We start from the raw sequence: 12,453 nt of genomic DNA on the forward strand, positions 1-12,453 counted from the left end.
CCCCCCCAACGATTACCACTGCAAGAGTATGTTGCTATTTACAGCTTGAGTTTATAACTGTACATTTTTAGCCATTGTTGGTGAATGTGGACCATGAAACGTGGCCTGTCATTTGAAATTGCCATCAAGGCAGAAATACCGGACCCACATATTTCCGATTACCTACTAGAAGAACAGGCAAAACGTTTTGTCTGGCAGAACTACCTTATTACACCGAAGATCACTGGCAAAGAATACTTCAGTTTATGCAGTAAATAACTGTCCACTGGTAGAGGAGTGCTACAAATCATTGAGGATTTGGCAGTCTCTGTGACTGTTGAATGAATGCTCTGAACTCCTTGTGCTGGTGCCAATACTTTTTATAAACCATGTCATGGGACAGCTACAGAACACTTATCTGATTTTTATAAAAAGACCTTTTTTTTCCTGATTTTAAAATTTACAGAATCTTTTGAGAATTCCAGATCCAAAGAAGGGCATGCACAGATGTCTCTTTTTTTTTTCCTCTCTCTCTCTCTCCCCCCCTTTCTCTCCATGCAGATGGCACTACGGGATTTCCAGCTAGGTTATGCCATTCCATTTTTTTTTCCCCAGAAACCTGGAGATTCTTAGAAATCTTTAAATTTAGATTTTTTTCTTCCTCACTGACAGATGTCAGCTTTGGTGTGATTCTGTGTGAGACCTCATTTCTTTCAGTCAGGTTTGGTTTATGTTTCTGGGAACTTAACTTTTAATATTATTTTTATCTACAAGTAATATTATTCATAGTAACTGAAGATTAAACATTATTGTCCTAGTTATAGGAGAACACAGGTTCAGACAATGGGAGTTTACAAATACCGGTATTTTAAAATAAATCTGTTTTTTGTTGTGAAGTTTCACTTCTCAGGGTGCATCTGTATTTTTATCTCCTTTTTTCTTAAAGATGCTTCTTGTTGGTTTTTCACTCTAAGTAGTATGGGATGTGGATGAAGTGATATCCATTGTGCCTTCAAACTGGTAAAGTAGGTGAATAGTTAGTTTACTTCTACAACATCAGTGAACTGTATTTAAAAAAAAAAGTATATTTACAGTCATGTCTGTAAAGGATATAATTCTGTATTGCTGTTTAAGAAGTATAAAGGAGGTTTAAATTGACATTTTGTTGTTCATACTAAAGTATTTGTTTCTTATTTTGTGCCTTCTGTTTGAAATTCTGTTTGTCAGGAATTCTGTATTGTAACTTGAAAGGTTGTCACACTTTAGGATTAACTGAAACCTGCTTTTTATTTGGACTATTTAAAACTTAGCTATTGCTAATGTGTCATTAATTCAAATAGCTGAAGAATATTTGGGGGACGAGACAACTTTGTCTATAGTTCTGTACTTTAACCGTAAATCAGTGGGTAAAAAGCTCTTTTACCTGTGGCTTTATACCTCCAAGAAGTCTTCCAGCAAAGAGAGGAGAGACCAGGCTTGACATTCCTGATATTTCCAAGATTAAAAAAAAAAAAAAAAAAAGCTTTTAGACCTTCCTTGTACATTGTAAAGAAGCAGGAACAGGTCATTGTCTTTTTAGTTCTGTTATTTAGTACCTATATGCATGTATAAATATTTATACATATATATAATTTTTATACATATATATGTATATATTTATACATACATCTAGATATATGTGTGTGTGTGTATAAATCTCAACATTTTCATGCAGTAATTACTTTTGTGGAGTAACTATGATAGCAAAAGGTGTTTCTTAGCAATTCTATTCTGAAATGTTGTTTTACTGTACCTGGAGACTGAGTTCCTCTCTATCCATGCTACAGGAAAAGCCAGAACAGTATGTGTACTGGCTCTCCTGTGTTGCTTTCTGAAGTGCCTTTTCGTTAGTCTACATGTGAAAGATATTACAGGGTATGATAGAGTGTGAATGCAGAGTTTAACTACTGTGGATTGTGACCATGTGAAACAGTCCTTTAGATGGAATTTTTTTCTAGTTTTGTTTAATCCAAAATGAGTGATGCTAGATCAGCTAAAGGATTTCAGTTATCCTGGAACTGGGTCATCATCTCCAACAGTAGGCTGTCCCTCAGTTTAAGGATATTCCATTTTTTATTTTGTCCTCTTTCTTAAGCATTGCAGATGATGTGCTTTGGCAACAGATGTTTAAAAAAAAACAAAAAAAACCCACAGATGTATAAAAAAGGCTTGCTCTGAAGAGCTTGTGCCCTTAAACTAAAGGGGGACTTCCTTACTCTGTGTATGTAGTTGGCATGGGATCTCATATAGGTAGATATGGCAATATATTTTGCTCATTTTAGAAATCAGTATTCAAGTTTTACCACTTAAGATATCTTCCCAACTCTTGAAGACTTCAATTCAATAATGTACTTGCTTGTATTTGTAATCCTGAACTGTCTGACTAAATAGCTCTATAAAAGAGTGGGACTTTTAAGTTATGCACATGACTATTTACATTAGTGAACAGGTCTTAAATGGAAGAACAGGTTTTCATAGGAGTTTGGACCTTATGCTTGCGCTTAGAAGCACAATTTCAGAGAAGAAGAAGGAAAGCCTTTGTATTTACTCCATGATTCTTTCCTTGGGGCTCTCATGCCAGCTTTTCCAGATAGATGATGTCCAGTAATCATGGTAAGTAGTAAGTGAGATGCATCATGCTGCATGTTAGCTATCTGAAAGTTAGACATTAGTTTAAGCTGTTGGATTGCTCTGTTACTCTTAGAAGGAGCAGAGTTATTCATCCTGTCCTAGGATAGATATTTAAGAAAAGCAGAATGAATCATTTTCTGGATTGCCTCTCTGGAGACTGTGGAAACTGTGATTTAGCTCAGATTAGATACTTTAGAATACTAAACTGAGATTAGTTCCACCCAGTGTCATACCACCTGCCTTGAAATAGCAAAAAAACAAAACTATAACAACTTCTACCCCCAAACCTCAACCAAACAAAACCCTCCAAATTCCATCCAGAAAAGCCAATTAAAGAGATGATGACAATTTGAAAGTCAGTTATTTAAATGCCAGGATCTGCCCTTGAGCCCCTTGAAATGCCTGTGGTGTCTTTTTTTTCTTTCTAGTGAGATGCATCCCCTTTTCTTGTTTTAAAATCTCATGCACCCAGCTGGCTATATGTATAGTTCTGTAAAAATGCATGAAACTATTTGAAAAATGTGATATAGTGCAGCTATTTTGATAATCTTTCAGACTGCTGTAATTAAGACTATGCCTAATTTAACTGCTCTTCTCTCATCAGAAATGTTACGTGCTGTACATGTGTGGAAACTGTGTTTAGTTCTAGTTCTTACTGTATGTATGTATTGCATTTTATAGGGTAAGTTTTCCACATCACATCTGCAGGATTACAAAAAATAGATAAAATGTAGCATTTTATTATATCAAGTGTGGGGGGGTTGTTTTGTATGTTGATTATTACTCTTTTGCAATGATTGTGTAAGTTATAGCTTTTGGAATTACTGTGTTAAAAGATTTCTGGTTTAATGCATCTGTACGTGCTGTGTTAGACGGAGTCAACACCTTTCCCAAAAGAAAGTGTTTGTCCTTGATGGTAATTTCTGTGGTTTTAGGGTTCTGACTTGACAATGGAAGGGCTCTTTATTAGAAAATATTACCACACATAGGACAAATTGTGGTAACTGACACTTAAGAAAGGCTGAGGTGTGAGTCTTGTGTGTGTTACAGATCCTAAGGATCTTCAAAGAAGGGCCTGGGCAAGAGGTGGCTCTTTTTAAGAAGGGTCAACCTCATTAATAGGAGACAATGGTAGAATCTTTCCTTTTAGCTAATGGACAAAGTACTATTACTTCAGTTTAAGTTGTGTAGCTCTAGTTTTCCCCTGTCTTGTTTTCGCTTAATAATGATAAATGGCACTGTTATGAGAGACATCCCAAGCTGGAGAGGATCCTTTGTGAGGAATGAAGTTTTTCTTACACTTTTGATTACTTTTTTCTACAAACAAACAACCCCTTCCCCCAAATCTTAACTATTTGAAAGTTCTATCTATCTTTTTCTTGAATACTGAGGAAATACCAAATGCTAAGAAAGTTGGGAAATTAAGCAAGGGGAACTTCTGGGAGAGCAGCTATGAAATTTCATGAACGGGTGGCAAGAGCTACTTGCAGACATGAAGAAAGAAAATGCATTGCTCTAGATCAGCTGTTATCTTTCCCAGAAATTCAGTTTCCCACATATGCTTCATACACACATTGTTTTATAGAGTCAAGGTTTAGTATTCAGGCACTCCTATTATTGAGCTTTCACGTACATGATTGTGCGATAATTCCTGATGTCTCTTACCTTTGTTTCATTTTGTAAGAACTACATAAAAATAGGCTTTTTTCTTCACCCAGCTCTGCCCACCTGTGCTTTTGTTAAAATCTGAAATGATTTTGTGCACATGTGCTTGTGTGCACACATGCAGACTGTTAATTGCTTAGGATTTTTGTAACTGGTTCTTTTTGGAGGACAAAAACTGTGCAGTTTTGAGGTAAAAATGGTAATCTGAGACCTGCCCTTTGATTGTTTTATTTGCTTCAGTATACTGATTGCTGAAGATGATGGGGCTTGGGGAGAATACCTATTTTAAGAAACTTGAATCATGTTAATTTGCTTTTTTATTGAGAAGCAATATTTTTATTAGCTTAGGAAAACCTAAATGTAACTGTTATTAATATAAGAATTTGGTAACATTTCCAACATACAGTTTTGTAACGCACAAAACACACCAGATTATTTTACAGTAGGATTATTGTCATTGTGAAGTCTGAAAGTTAGACCATGAATTAAGATGATAATCCTTATTTTTGTGTACCAACAACAGTTTCTGTTTAAAAACTGAGTAAAATCATCTATGTTAGGAACTGTTAAGTTTGCCTGTTCTTATTTTTAGCATTTGTTTCCATGGATCTTGTAAGTCAGGATCACCATAGCTTAGGTGCCATTTTTTTCCTTCTTACTCTATTGGAAACTGAGTGTAGTGGTTGATTATTCATCATGTCAAAACATGATAATTTGAATTCAGATGAGAAACAGGACAAAGTTTATGGAACACTGAACTATCTGAGAATTTTAGGGCGATACTGCATATAGCTGTGGTGAATTTACCATCTTTCGTGTATTTATTTACAATTCTACAATTGTCAAGAGCTCTTTAGTAAAGACTGCTTTGCTGTCAAATAGTACAATTCTCTGCTTACCATCCAGAGATGAGTTCTCTCTATGGGACGTTTGTCTCTCTCTAAATTTATTTTCTTCAGTGCAGTGCAGCACACTTCTGCACCATATGCACTGTACTGAAATGAACAGAGGCAAATTAAAAATAGCTCTTTGGTTGTGATTTGGAAAGTAGTGGCTTGTCTATACTGGGATTTATTTTGGAATAGTTACCAAAAGTAAATTAAAATAATCAGGAGTTAGTGTGTCCACAGGAAGCCCTTGCACTTTCTGATTTAACTTTCAAGTATAGACAAGTCCTAATTACCATCTGTCCCTTGAGCCATCTTACTGAAATGGATTTGATGATCCCATTCTAGTTCTTCTTAGTGAGCATAAAACCACTACAGCTCTTTAGCAACTTATGGCTTTTTATAATCCACCTTCTTAAAAGGCAGGTAGAGGAGTCGCTGTGTAGAGGCTGGCCTTGTCTCTACAGGTGGGTCTTTTAGTACCCAGCTGAGGCATGTGCAGTTGCCTGGGGAATTGTCTGGCTCACATTTTTTCCTGTGTGTGGGTGAGAAGGAATGGCACCTCCAGGCCTCCAAACTAAATACCTGAACCCAGCACCTTAAAACACTTAAATACCTCTATCACCCTGCTCCGATAGCCAGCAATGGAATGCTTGCACATTTTTTATGACTTAATAGTATGCTCAACAGTAGAGTTTGAGTAATGTCAAAACAACTGTTACTGTGTTACCTTTTGAAGGGACTAATTTATATAAAAGGTAGAAGAACAGCAATAGAGACAGTGGTTCCGGACACTATATGTAATAGTTTTGCTGTGCGTGCTATGCCAGTAAGCACTAGAAGCAAGCAGTGCCCTTTTTAATAGCAGACTGAGAAGGAAAAAAGGGGTAACCACTTCTAAGCGCATCTTCTGTAGCTGGAGGATATTTGAATTATCAAACTTTAAATAGCATGGGTAGGTACCAAAGTTAGGAAATTAGTCTCCTAGGGTCCCTTTACTATAGATGGATAGGTTACTCCAAAGGGTAGTTCGGATCAGAAGATCATTCTTAAATTGAGATCTTGAACTGACCTCTGGCAAAGCTGAAGTCCATCTAGGCCATATAGCACCTCTGTTGGAAGCTAGCTTCCTGAACTACAGTCACACTGTCCTAACACGTGTGGGTTCAGGGTAAGAGGTTGCTTATCCCTTGATGCTCCTTATTAACCCCCTTGCTCCTCTTGCTTTCACCAATGTCCGCTGCTTTCTCTGTTCTGTTGGTGAACTCTATTTGATTGCTCCCTATAAAATGGCTTGGCTAAAGGTAGAAAACATTTTTGTTTCCTAATAGTCAAGTGTTTTAAATCCCTTTACCCTACCAAGTTAGGTGTTAAAACCAGTGGAAGGGACAGGGTGGTAAACTTAGTGAGAGAATAGCAAGAAGCAGGTAGGAGCCTGTTTATTGTGCACATGTCTTAATTTGGGTTATCAGAAACCAGGACAGCCCCTTTTGATTGTGTTCTAAGGCTTCCTAACTTCTAGATACCTCTGTTACTTCCCTCTCACTACTGCCTCCAAAAAATGTCCAAACTGAGGTTATTTTCATCTCATAATGGTGATTCAAGCTCTAATGTATAAAATGCTAGTATGAACATGCAGATTGTACACCATGCAAATTCCTTGCTAAGATCCTTTGGGAAAATAGACTTCAGAAAGTTTAAATTAGGAAGGCTAATAGTATAATTAAGTCAAGCTGAAGACAGTGGTTAGCAAGGCCAAAAGCAGGAGGTGGTGGTGGTGGGGGGAAGCGGGTAGTTCATGGAGGTGTTCTTAAGGACTGGTTTCTGCTGTCAGTTACGTGGGCACAGGATGCTAACATCCACTCATTTGCAACTGTACAAAATGTAGTCAATATTCCAAGAGCTGTGTCTGTAGGTACCGTTCCCAAATTTGTTCTCCCGGCTGTCATTCAATAAGTCATACACATTCAACATTAACCCCATTTTCCCTTTTGTGCACCTCTTTCCATATACTAGCGGTATTTGCCTAAGCGTCTTCTCCATATTTGTTTTTAATGTTTCCCTCAGACTTGTGCATTTTAAATACTTGATTACAGTTCAGAATGATGTCTTTTCTCTCTGTGTTTTGTGTTCTGCTTAATCAATAGTAAACTGAAGGTATGCTATTAGTGTACTATTTGTGTTCAAATTTGATTACTGCATCTTCTCTGCATGTTTAACCCAAAGGTCTCTGTTGTGTATATGCTGTTAAATGTACCATCTTCAGACACAGCTCGGGCCCAGATACCTGACTCTTTCTTGTTCAAAAAACTTTGATTTGTACCACTTAATATGCACTTATGGTGTAAGTTGTACACACAGAAAAATGGAAAGTTAGCCCTATATTTATAAATTGAATTTATTGTGGAGAAATCAGCTAATGCCTTATTACTAACTCAAAGCTAGTTCTATTTTGTCTTAAAAAGTGAGTTACGTATTTACACACACCAATTATTTCTATTTAATAAATTAAGCCTGTTTTATTGTGACATGCTGGATCATTTAAAATATAAGTGTTATACAGTTTTATTCTGTTACTAGCAGTATAAAGAAGTTGAAATTAATGTCCTCACTGAGATGTTGCTGTCTGCTAATACACAGATGACAGAAATGATGTGCTTAAAATGTATTCAACATATAGTGTTTATCTTGCTTTGCAAACTTAATTTGTTTCCCTTTGGTTGTGTTGCAAATACCAAGTGTGCATTAAATAATAAAATGATTTGTCTACATTCATTGATCTTTGGTGCATTGATTAAAAAAAAAAAAGAAATTAAACACAAAATATGTTTTGAGGAGGAACAGTTTTAGCATATTTTCATCACTGTGCATTTTGAATTAAGTTAATTTGAGTGTCTTTAGATCCAAATTTGTGAACTAATTTTTTTAGAAAGTGTATTATTGTTTAATATTTATTACTGTAGCCATATAAAAGCACATGGTATTAGGTGCAGTACACAAAATATATTGCTGCCTGTAATGGTTTATGGTCTAGGTACAGAGTAAGAGACAACAGATGAATATAGACAGACGGAATATAAAACAGAATATGGAGATTAAATGTACCAAAAGAAGCCTCCAAGAAAAAAAGTAATTGCTGAATTTCTTTCAAGAATAGTTTTCTACTCTATGATAATAACATTCATGTTAATGTATCTCTTAATCCATTTAATTATGTAGGTAGTTATATTTTTGTTTAAATGTTGTGGAAACTCAAATAATATGATAACCTAAGTTTAGGAAAGATTTTACAAAATTGTATAACTTTTGAAAATGGGAAACAAAAGGAGTAGTTACCGAATGGACTCAAGTTGTCCTGAACAACATGAGTTAGTATTTAATTACAAATGAGCAACAGCTTTGCTAGATTTTGTCCTTTTTCATTATCTAGAAAGTGTATTTATTGATTCAGAATTGTTTAGCAAACTGGTGTTGGTCTAATCTGTTTCCATTTTCTTTTACACAAAGTTCATGAAGAGTGTTTAAATATATTAGATTCACCTGATACTGTTAATTGTTCAAGAAGATACTCATGTAAAAACTACTAAAATAGTGAGCTTTGAGTTGTTTTCTTGTGTATCTAAGGAAAGTTTCCTTAGAACAGTTTTTAATCTCTAGCACATGCAGAATTGTTCAGCCTTGCTTGTATGCTTTTGTATCACAGCTTTGCCTCAGGCCAGTATTGTTTCAAACATGCTAAAACTATTTTCTAGCACCAACTTACTGCTACTGTTCCTTCTGATTAGGAAGAAACACAGCTACAAGACTGGAACCTGCTTCTGTGCATCTTGGACAAAATACCATTGACTTTTGACATGTGCTGAGTACAATTTGAGATTTCATTTCTGCCTGTCCTATTTTGACAGATACCTGTTTCTCAGTGCTCCTTTTGCAGTACTGAAAATTCACACCTGTAACTGAAAATTGTCAGGTGTGTCTTTTTCTCTGTGTGGTACTTATTTGCCTTATTTTCCCCAGTTTGTTTTAACATAAGGCTAAAGTTTAAAGTATTTCATGTTTTCCAGATTCTAATGCCTGAGGTCATGTAATCCCTTTTATTGCATTATTAGTTGGGGAGTGGAGTGAAAGCAGTTACATTCTCAATATTTAGGTAATTTTATATGTTATCAATCCCTTTGGATTGATAAAAGTTTAGTGTTCTGTGAAAATATTTGAAAATTTTCAACCTGGCCCTGTTACTGTAAGATGAAATTGGCAATCTTAGTTGAATTTCTGTAAGCAGAATGCTAGATCTGATACCATGCATGCTGCAGTTGTTTATTCACTGATACTATCACGTCATATACAATGAGGACATTTACATTCATATATACATATCATGTACAATGTGGACACTTATTGTTATAAGCAGATTTTAGCATAACACTTCCTGCCACAGTTTTGAAGAGCTAGAAATTAGAAAAGCTCTGACGCACTGACCACACAGCTTAGAACTGCCAGATTTCTTTAGGAGTTAAAATACGTGCAAGTGTTTTTGTAACAAGATCATGTCGGTCACTTTGAATGCAAATATGCAAACACAATTTGAGTTAAGTTCAGACCCCATTTTTTTGCTGAACCAAATTTACTTTTATCATGCACACTATTATATTTTATCAGGGTTTTGTTTTTCTAGAAAATAGTAAGGAGCCATAGCAAGGATTTGCTTGCCTCTTTTTCAGTCATAATGGGACAATGCTTTGTGGGCTATCCCGTGTTTCAGAAGTACAGGGAGAAGAGAAGCACCATTGCTTACGTGTGTATGCGCAAGCTCAGGAAGTGCTGTCCACTTGAAATGAAGCATTTTCAGGCCAGTAGGTCTCAGAGGACTGTTTGAGCCTAGTGACATAGACCACATATCTCCTTAATAAAAATGATAAATTGTATTTAGAAATAGCTGGCTACAGCCAACTGGCTACAAGCACAGGGCTTGACCAAAGTCCACCACAACAGCCAACAGGCAAAAAAAAAAAAAAAAAAAAAAAAAAAAGTAGAATTTTTAATSACATCTTTTGTCTTTAACTTTTTCTAATACCTGTTTCCAACAGTAAACAAAGCAATCTGGGGAGATGTTATTTTAACATAGGAGCCTGATAAAACTATCAAGATCACCTTGTCTAAATTAGATGTTGTAACAATTGCAAAAAATTATCAAAAGCAGCTCAGAGCTAATGAAAACTGGAATAGGAATAAAAAAAAGTTGCATTACATCTAAGGAAGTGTGATTGATGTAAGCAGTTCTCATTCTTGCTTCAAGAAACTGTTGAAAATGGTTTAGTTTGGTCTCTCCTATCACTTTTCAACACCTGTTCATGAGGTTCTGTTGCTGAAAGCAGCTCTGTTTCCTAGCAGTGACTACAGTAAAATGTCAGTGCTAAACTGTTTAATTGAGCATTTTGAAAATAAGTAAAATGTTTGTGCTGTGGGATGAACTTCACAAAGCTTATTATACAATATCCCTGTTCAGAAAATCTTTATTAGTTTTTTTTAAATTGCTTTCTGTTAGTATTTGCAATGTGTTTGTGTGCAAAATTATCTGACCCATATAGAGGGTTCACTGAAGGTGATAAACGTGCTATTTTTAGCATTTGTGGGTGTTTTTGTTTCCTCAATACAATATATTGATTCACTTGGTAGGATGATCTAGAATAACTTTCATTGCTCTGGCAGATATCTTTTTTTTTTTTTTAAGGTCTGCAACCACTACCTAGCGTTGAGCACAAGATACTAATCCTTTTTAAGCTATGGAGGAGGGGGACAAAAACAGGGGTTAGATAGAGAGACTTGAAGCGGAAGCCCTGAACTGTGTTGCTGGCTATGCAGTGCCTGCTGATTGACCTGAGGACAAGTTACTAAACTCGTAATTCAATTTCTGTGTGTGTGAGATCAGTAATGTTTACTGTATCTTAGTGATATTTATGAAAAATTGAAATGTTATGCAAGAGTAAATCATTATCTTTTCTGAATTGGCTAAGAGAAGGGATTCGAGATAGCAAAATGTGGTGGATACTGATCAAATCTAGAGATCTACAATGCAGTGTTTTAGGTTTGGGGGGTTTTTTTGTTTTGTTTTTTACCTTTTAAATAATTCAGTCCTTTCAGGGAAAGACAGCAGCTTTCAAGTTCAAGTATTGATCCATTGGTGTTCTGCTGTTCTCCAAAAAGTGCAGTCTCTCACATCTGCGTCTCTGCTGCTCAAGCAGATGGTTGGAAAGGAGGCATAGATCTAGATTAATGATCTTGAGTGATGATCTTAGGATCAGGTGCTACCTGTCACCTGAGAGCAAGCCATTTGGGGGGATGGGGGAGGGAACAAGCCACCTCTTTGTGTTTTCCTAAATATGCTGTCCTTAGGGAGTTTTATACATCTTTCAGTTAGCAGGAGCTGAACATGAACTCCACTTGTCAGAGCTGCCATAGGAAATTATGGCTCCAGACTAGAGGAGTTTAATGCCATACCTCAGTAAATGGATCACCTTCATGCATGCAGCTGATCTGTGGCAAGTATCATACTATATTTTTAATGTTACTACTAATTATCATTCAAAATAATTAAATGCATGTTATTAGTAAAAATAGATTGTTTTCCCTTAACACTTATAAACATTGTAAAAGACTATGTGAAAATGTACAATCATCTCTTTACAAGAAAGAGTATACTTTGTAGTGTTTTTTCCTCAGAACAACACTGGCATTTTTTTTTAATAATTTTTTCCAGAAGTCTCTTACAGATGGTGGGTTTAAATTTGGAAGAGTAAAGGAACTCCAGCTCTTCCTTGCATCTTTCAGTCTACCAGATGGTTAGTACCTGTTGTGGCCTCCATTCTCATGTACCACAGCAGAGTCTGCCTAATAAAGGCAGAAAGACCAGTCCTATTAGTCAAGAAACTGTAATATTAGATTTTGTCTTGAAATGGAAAAGGAAATGAGAAAATGGGCTATATTCAGTAGGGATTCTTTTCTGTATTGGCTAACAGGTTGGGATTTTGGCATTTTGATGTCTTACAACATTCACTATTGTCATAATAGCTTCCTCTTATGATTCTTAGAAGTTCTGTAGTACTCCTTATCTGAAATTTAATGAACACTGCTGAATTTGATCTTAAATAGAAAGCATTGAGGATATCTAAATGACATTGCTTCCCACTTGCATGTAATAATCTGTGGCAATATGGTTAGGTTGTGTGTTTAGGACTTGGGTATTGGTGCTGAA

General features: G+C 35.9%; 1 protein-coding gene across 2 annotated transcripts in view; it reads left to right on the forward strand.

Annotated features, from left to right (window-relative positions):
* The window catches only part of FBXL4 (F-box and leucine rich repeat protein 4), a 76,050-nt gene extending 64,213 nt beyond the window's left edge, over positions 1-11,837 (forward strand). Inside the window, exon 10 of one of the 2 annotated variants that reach the window (XR_003252412.1) lies at positions 11,616-11,837. The gene's annotated coding sequence lies outside the window, so the exon portion shown is untranslated. Of the gene's footprint in view, positions 1-71; positions 7,977-11,615 lie in introns of those variants that run through there. The other variant, XR_003252410.1, reaches the window with a different exon arrangement.
* Positions 11,838-12,453: the final 616 nt, after the last annotated feature.

This window comes from Apteryx rowi, unplaced genomic scaffold (genome assembly GCF_003343035.1).
Source record: "Apteryx rowi isolate R43461 unplaced genomic scaffold, aptRow1 scaffold_155, whole genome shotgun sequence".
NCBI lineage: Eukaryota > Metazoa > Chordata > Aves > Apterygiformes > Apterygidae > Apteryx > Apteryx rowi.